The sequence below is a fragment of the Natrix helvetica genome (genome assembly GCF_964273705.1).
Source record: "Natrix helvetica genome assembly, chromosome: 6".
Lineage (NCBI taxonomy): Eukaryota > Metazoa > Chordata > Lepidosauria > Squamata > Natricidae > Natrix > Natrix helvetica.
Genome location: NC_138553.1, coordinates 76,956,665 through 76,963,215, shown reverse-complemented (window position 1 = coordinate 76,963,215; position 6,551 = coordinate 76,956,665). Strand labels below are relative to the sequence as shown.

Here is a 6,551-nt window from a genome sequence, read left to right as displayed (position 1 = left end):
CATTTTTGACATAAATTAATTATGTTACCTGGAATAATTCCGAAAACTCAAGAGAGGAACTCTTAGTTGCTGTATGAGCTTGAAAACTTCCTTTTTATGACCCTGTAGTCCCTATTCAGGGTCTTTGAACAGGAGGGAAACATGCTTTTGAATAACATATAAATATTCTTCTCCTGCTCTTATTTGAAAAAAAAAAGATTTTGGTTGGCCTATGATTAGGGAAAAATTCCAATTCTTTCCTTTCTGGATCCTTGATTTTCCAAAGATTACGGATGACTGGGTGGAGCTCAGCATTTACTGGCTGGATGCCCTTCCTGATGCCTATGCAGGGTTTGCACCAGATACTTTTTCTTTGCTCCCTGAGGTAGAAACATCTGCTGCTACCTAGGATTGAACTCTCAAGCTTCTGACAGGGAGCGAGCCACATAGCTCGCCTTGTCAGCTTGAAGACAGGAGAAAATGCCAGAATGTCTGCTACGAAGATAGCGATGCGGTAGCTCAGTGGCTAAGACGCTGAGCTTGTCGATCAGAAAGGTCGGCAGTTCGGTGGTTTGAATCCCTAGTGCCGTGTAAGGGAGGGAGCTCCCACTACTTGTCTCAGCTTCTGCCAACTTAGTATTTCGAAAGCATGTAAAAATGCAAGTAGAAAAATAGGGACCACCTTTGGTGGGAAGGTAACAGCGTTCCGTGCGCCTTTGGCATTTAGTCATACCGGCCACATGACCATGGAGACATCTTCGGACAGCGCTGGCTCTTCGGCTTTGAAACAGAGATGAACCCCCTAGAGTCAGGAGTGACTAGCACATATATGTGAGGGGAACCTTTATCTTTACTACTATGAAGTGACATGTGAGAACCTCTTTCTGTACTTCAAAAGTCCTTCCAATCATTTCCGCAGCCCTAGATTCTCCTCCCCTTCCCCAGATCCCCTTTATTCCCCCCCATGAAGGGACAAATGGAATCCCATGTTGGTTTATATTGGTTTTATGGTATTATATTTGAGCTCTGTGCTCTTTCTGGCAGTTCCTGGCAGCTACCTCTCCCTGGTGTTCACGGACTCCCATATTTCTCGCTGGGAGAAAGAGCTGCTGAAGAAACTTCGTCTGCTAGGTTTCACGGAGGATGCCTTGGGAAAATACGACCTCAAGGATGCCCAATTTAGGATAGTCCAACGGCTCGTGGACATTGATTTACAATATCTACGAGCCAGAGCCAATAAAACTTGCCCCCCTGACTCTCAACCAAGTTAATAACTATGGATTGAGGGTGGCTTCCTATTTTTATATCCTAACCATTCCCAAGTATAGAAGAGCTTTTTCCCTAGCTCGCTTCAATGTCTTGCCCTCAGCACTTCTGGATGGTCGTTATAAGAGGCTCCCGATTAATGAGCGGCTGTGCCCTTGTGACAGAGCCGAGGTTGAGACAGCGGAGCATGTCCTTCTATTTTGCCGTATGTATAGCGCGGACAGATCTAGGTTACTGTCTCTTCCTGAAATCGTCCCTTCTGGACCTGATGGCTGTGATTTGTTTGTGCATTGCCTTGGGGATGTCTCCTCGTACATCACCTCTCAGGTTTCCAGGTTTTTCTTGAGAGCTGTGACCATTAGATGAGAGAGCTGTAACCTCCCTTAGTTGAGCTTTTGGTGACTGGCTGCTGTGTCTCTTTTGTAGTGGTCGTGTTTTGGTTGTGACTGTAAATAAAGTATTATATTTGAGCAGGACAAGTCAGCTGGAATTGGGTGGTGCGTAAATCAAATCAAAACAATAAATCTATGCAACGACATCACTAAAATCATTTCACAATCCCCCACCATTCCAAGCACCATCACCAAGGGAGGCATAGAAGTTCTTGATCACTATGTGCTAAATAAACTCTACACTTGCCAGCATTCAGTTGGATTTTGCACTGCACGGAGCAAGGATTCTTGGAGATACCCCTGGCTGCCCACAATTCCTGACACAATAAAATTGGGACTAAGTTGTAACTCAGAGCAAAATTCCAAAATTAGCCAAGGTCATCCAAGGGCTGCAAAAAAACAATACAGGGGATTTTAAAAAAATACAGGCTTATATTTGCAAAGTTGGCACCTCCTTTGTGATGCTCATCCTGGATTTCACCTTTAGCTAGGCAGCCATGTCTCATAAAGCTGAAAAAACAAGCCATTTCCTGATACACGGACATCACATCTGTAACGAGAAGGGTAAAGTGTGTATGCTTATGTAAATGCCACTTAGCAGCTGTTGCGTAAACTTTCATATCCTACAGAAGTCCTGCAACAAGCCCGCCTATCAAAACAGAGAAGTCGGCTTTTCCATTATTATTATTTTTTTTAAAAAGAAAGAAAATATAAACCACAGTAATTCTGGGGAAATAGGTTTCCTGTCTGCCTTGTTTTTCGGTTCGCATCTAATTAAGTGCAGACTCTTGGCCCGTTGATCGTTTTTCCACAAGATATCAGAAAATAAAGTTTACAAACTTAGAAAAGGGTAAAAGATGCTTGATAAGGCGGGGGTTAACTGAAATATTAATTCCCGGGTGCATTCCTTTTTTATGTATTACTAATAGTGTAAAAGGGATGCAGTGACTCAATGGCTAAGACGCTGAGCTTGTGGATCAGAAAGGTCAAAAGTTCAGCGGTTCAAATCCCTAATGTAACAGAGTGAGCTCCCATTACTTGTTCCAGTTTCTGCCAACCTAGCAGTTTGAAAGCATGCAAAAATGCAAGTAGAAAAATAGGAACCACCTTTGGTGGGAAGGTAACTGCGTTCCGTGTGCCTTCGACATTTAGTCATGCAGGCCACATGACCACGGAGATGTCTTCAGACAGCACTGGCTCTTCAGCTTTGAAACGGAGATGAGCACTGCCCCCTAGAGTCGGGAATGACTACACATATGTGCAAGGGGAACCTTTACCTTTTTAAAAAAGTGTGACGTAGAACAGTTGGCTCCTCTAGGGATATGTGTGTGTGTGTGTGTGTGTGTGTGTGTGTGTGTGTGTGTGTGTTACAACCTCTGGTATGCCCAAATATATATATATGTTGTATTCGGGTCTTTTCCCGTGTAAGATTGAGATTGTCTTTGCAACGTTTCAGCAAGATCTCACCTGCCATCTTGGGCTTGGGCTTAAAATGGGAACGGAGCTGCCATCATATATATATATATATCCAAAAAATAAATAAGTGCCTCCCTTTTGTGAAACCTTAAGATTTATGAGTGCTCCTAAAATGTTGTGAACTTTGTTCAAGGTTTTTGGCAAACTGGCATAAAAGCTTGCAGAATCTTGCAAAAGTTCAGCATCTATGCAGCAGGCTCTGTAGGAGAAGAGTAGGCAGTGCTGGGGACAGAGTTAAACATGTCATTATCTTAGAATCCTTCCTTGGCCACAAAGGATCCTAGTTCAACCCTCCTTGAATTCTTTTGATTCTTATCTGGTTCCAGTTTGGTGCTGACTGTGTTGACTAGGTTTTTATGTATAGGTTTGAAGACATCTTTTGTGCTGCAAGTTAACATGTGGCCATGATCCTTTATGCCTGACAGGGTCTGCGTTCTACCACAAGAATCCCTAAAGAAGAAAAGATGACTGTCAGGCATAAATAACCCAGAAAGAAAACTCCTAACTCCATTGTTCGTGGAATTAAAATACTTTTACTGGTTATGAAAAGATAACAGTCAAAGTAAAGCAAGATCTGAGCCAGGAAGGCGCGAACAAATACGTATCATGTATTAACCCAGCCCCCTCCCTCCAACGTCCCCACCCCAATGTCCAATCTGCAACTCCCTTAGGTGTCATGTGGGGTACATCTCCAAAAGGCATCATCAGGTTGGTATGCAGGACGGTTGGCCTTGACCAGGTCCAAACACTGGCCACCAGCATGTGCAGAAGATGGTGAGAAGAAAACTCCCTTTCCCATTCACTCCTGTACAATTTATTCCCATCCCAAACACCATTCCCCTCCACCCTCCCCGTTTCTCATGGCAGCCGATAGTAAGTAAGCGAAGCAGAGGCTGACAATGACATTGGACAATGGCAAATACCATGGCACTCAGCTCTTTGGTGTTGTTTCTGGGGATCTTACAAGACTTTAGTGTTATCTATGACAAGTCATCCATGGGTGGTTCAGTGGCTAAGACGCCGAGCTTGTCGATCAGAAAGGAAAAAGGTTTTTTTTTTCCACGCTATGAGATTTATGACTCCATAAAAGTATCCAAAGGAGCTCAATTTTTGTTTAATATACTCATTGAATTGATGAATCTGTGATGCTTTCCAGCTTATGGAATATCTATTGTTGTGTCTGAACAGACACCTGGTAACCAGAAAGGGATGTCTCGGTTGACTCAGCTCTGATGATTGATTCTCTGATAGAAATCATCCTTGCAGTGCTGCAACCAGGGAGCAAAATGCCTCTGCTTATGAATCAGTTTCATAATTAGTCACCCTCCAAATTATGAGCCATTCTCCTACCAAAAAAGGGATTGGGGAAAAATTAATGAATGCAAGCTTTTCAACCATCTCAGTGGGAACGCAGTGACCAATTTGAAACTCTCTTGGCCAAGGGATTCAAAACACTGGGTTTTGTGGTGCGGTTCTAGATCTGGCTGAATTTTCCAAGTTTGGTTTTGGTTCAGGTCAGTAAAAGTTCAGGAATGGTTTAAAGCGCCCCTGAACCAAATGGGTCAACTTCAGTTCACTTTTTTTTATTAAAAAAAATGTTAATATAAGACAGATCGCAAAGGATTATTTCCAAATGAGTTCAAAACTGCATTGACAATTGCTGTTCCTCTTCTGTTCACATTATTATATGAACTTGTGTGTGTTCACATCAGTGGTGAAATTCAAATTATTTTGATACTGGTTCTGTGGGCATGGCTTGGTGGTCATGGCAGGGGAAGGATACTGCAAAATTTCCATTCTGTCCCCACTCCTGGGGAAGGATACTGCAAAACCTCCATTCCCTCCCCTCTCCAGGGGAAGGATGCTGCAAAATCCCCATTCCCTCACCACTCCTGGGGGAAGGATACTGCAAAATTCCCATTCCCACCCCATTCCAGGGGAAAGATACCGCAAAATCCCCATTCCCACTCCACTCTGGGGCCAGCCAGAGGTAGTATTTGCCAGTTCTCTGAACTACTCAAAATGTCTCCTACCGGTTCTCCAGAACCTGTCAGAACCTGCTGAATTTCACCCCTGGTTCACACACACAGTTATATACAACAACAAGAATCATGGAATGGAGTGTACACAAAATACTGTATTTTTCTGTATATAAGACACTACTTTTTCTTTTAAATATTTACTTGAAGAGTAGAATAGAGTAGAGTAGAGTAGAGTAGAGTAGAGTAGAGTAGAGTAGAAAAATGGAAGGGAAGGGAAGGGAAGGGAAAGGAAGAGAAGAGAAGAGAAGAGAAGAGAAGAGAAGAGAAGAGAAGAGGTTTTTATTAGTCAGACATAAGGAATTTGTCTTTGGTGCACAAGTTCTCAATGTACATACAAACATTAAAATAAAATAAGATAATAATAAGAGAAGGTAGTAGAAAAGATAAGATGGATAATAATAATAATAATAATACAGCCCTACTACACCCTTAGACATAAAAATAAAAAATGAAAGAAAGAAAAATAAATTACGATTGTTCCTTATCACTCTACATTACAGACATTTGGCTGTTTTCAGTGAATATTATATACCTTTTTTTCTTCTCCATTTCTGTGGTGGGAACAAATTATTTGACTAGCCAAGAGCAATCTCTCCCTGTTTCAATAGTGTATCAGCACTCTACTGTGTCTAGGCTGATGACAGCTATCTAGGAATAAAGAAATTCTTTGTTATAATGCCATACCTCCTTTCACATCAAAATTTCCATGGTTTCAAGGCCATTGGTAAACAAATAGGAGAAACGCTAATGCTTAGAACCTTTGGAAAAAAACCTTCTGACCTAACTATTTTCTTGTCTTTTATTCAACTTGTCATCTGACACTCTGGAACTGAACTGCTTCATGTTGTGAAAAATATAAATAAAAAAGATATTTATTTTTCTGACTTGGCTGAGATTCTGGTTATAGATTTCAACAGAGCCCTTGAGTTTATGAGATGCAGCAGCTCCGCTCTGAGGGCCAGCTACTGTCCTTAGAGACCTGCTACGAGTACTGCTACAAGCATAGGGAGGTGGTGGCTCAGTGGCTAAGACGCTGAGCTTGTCAATCAGAAAGGTTGGCAGTTCAGCGGTTCGAATCCCTAGCGCCACGTAACGGAGTGAGCTCCCGTTACTTGTCCCAGCTTCTGCCGACCTAGCAGTTCGAGTTGGAAATGACTAGCACATATGTGTGAGGGGAATCTTTACCTTTACCTTACGAGTATTGTGATTATTTTACATTCATTGGATAAGGCAGAAAACTGTACAAGCTAAATTTATGTCATCCTTTTAACTTCACCAAGGCTGTCCAATTAAGTCTCCACTAATCCTAATGGCATTTCTAACGTACCAGTACCTATGAACTGCATCTAGGTTTACTGAAAGTTGAAAAGTGACAAAAGGCTCAAGATCCAAGGCT

The 6,551-nt window shown here is 42.2% G+C and overlaps 1 long non-coding RNA gene across 1 annotated transcript; it reads right to left on the bottom strand.

Annotated features, from left to right (window-relative positions):
- Positions 1-1,866: 1,866 nt before the first annotated feature.
- On the bottom strand, positions 1,867-5,750 carry LOC309394824. Its single transcript, XR_014175799.1, has 3 exons — positions 5,688-5,750; positions 2,119-2,187; positions 1,867-2,026 (listed from the first exon to the last, which is right to left on the bottom strand). It is a non-coding gene; the product is annotated as an uncharacterized lncRNA (long non-coding RNA).
- Positions 5,751-6,551: the final 801 nt, after the last annotated feature.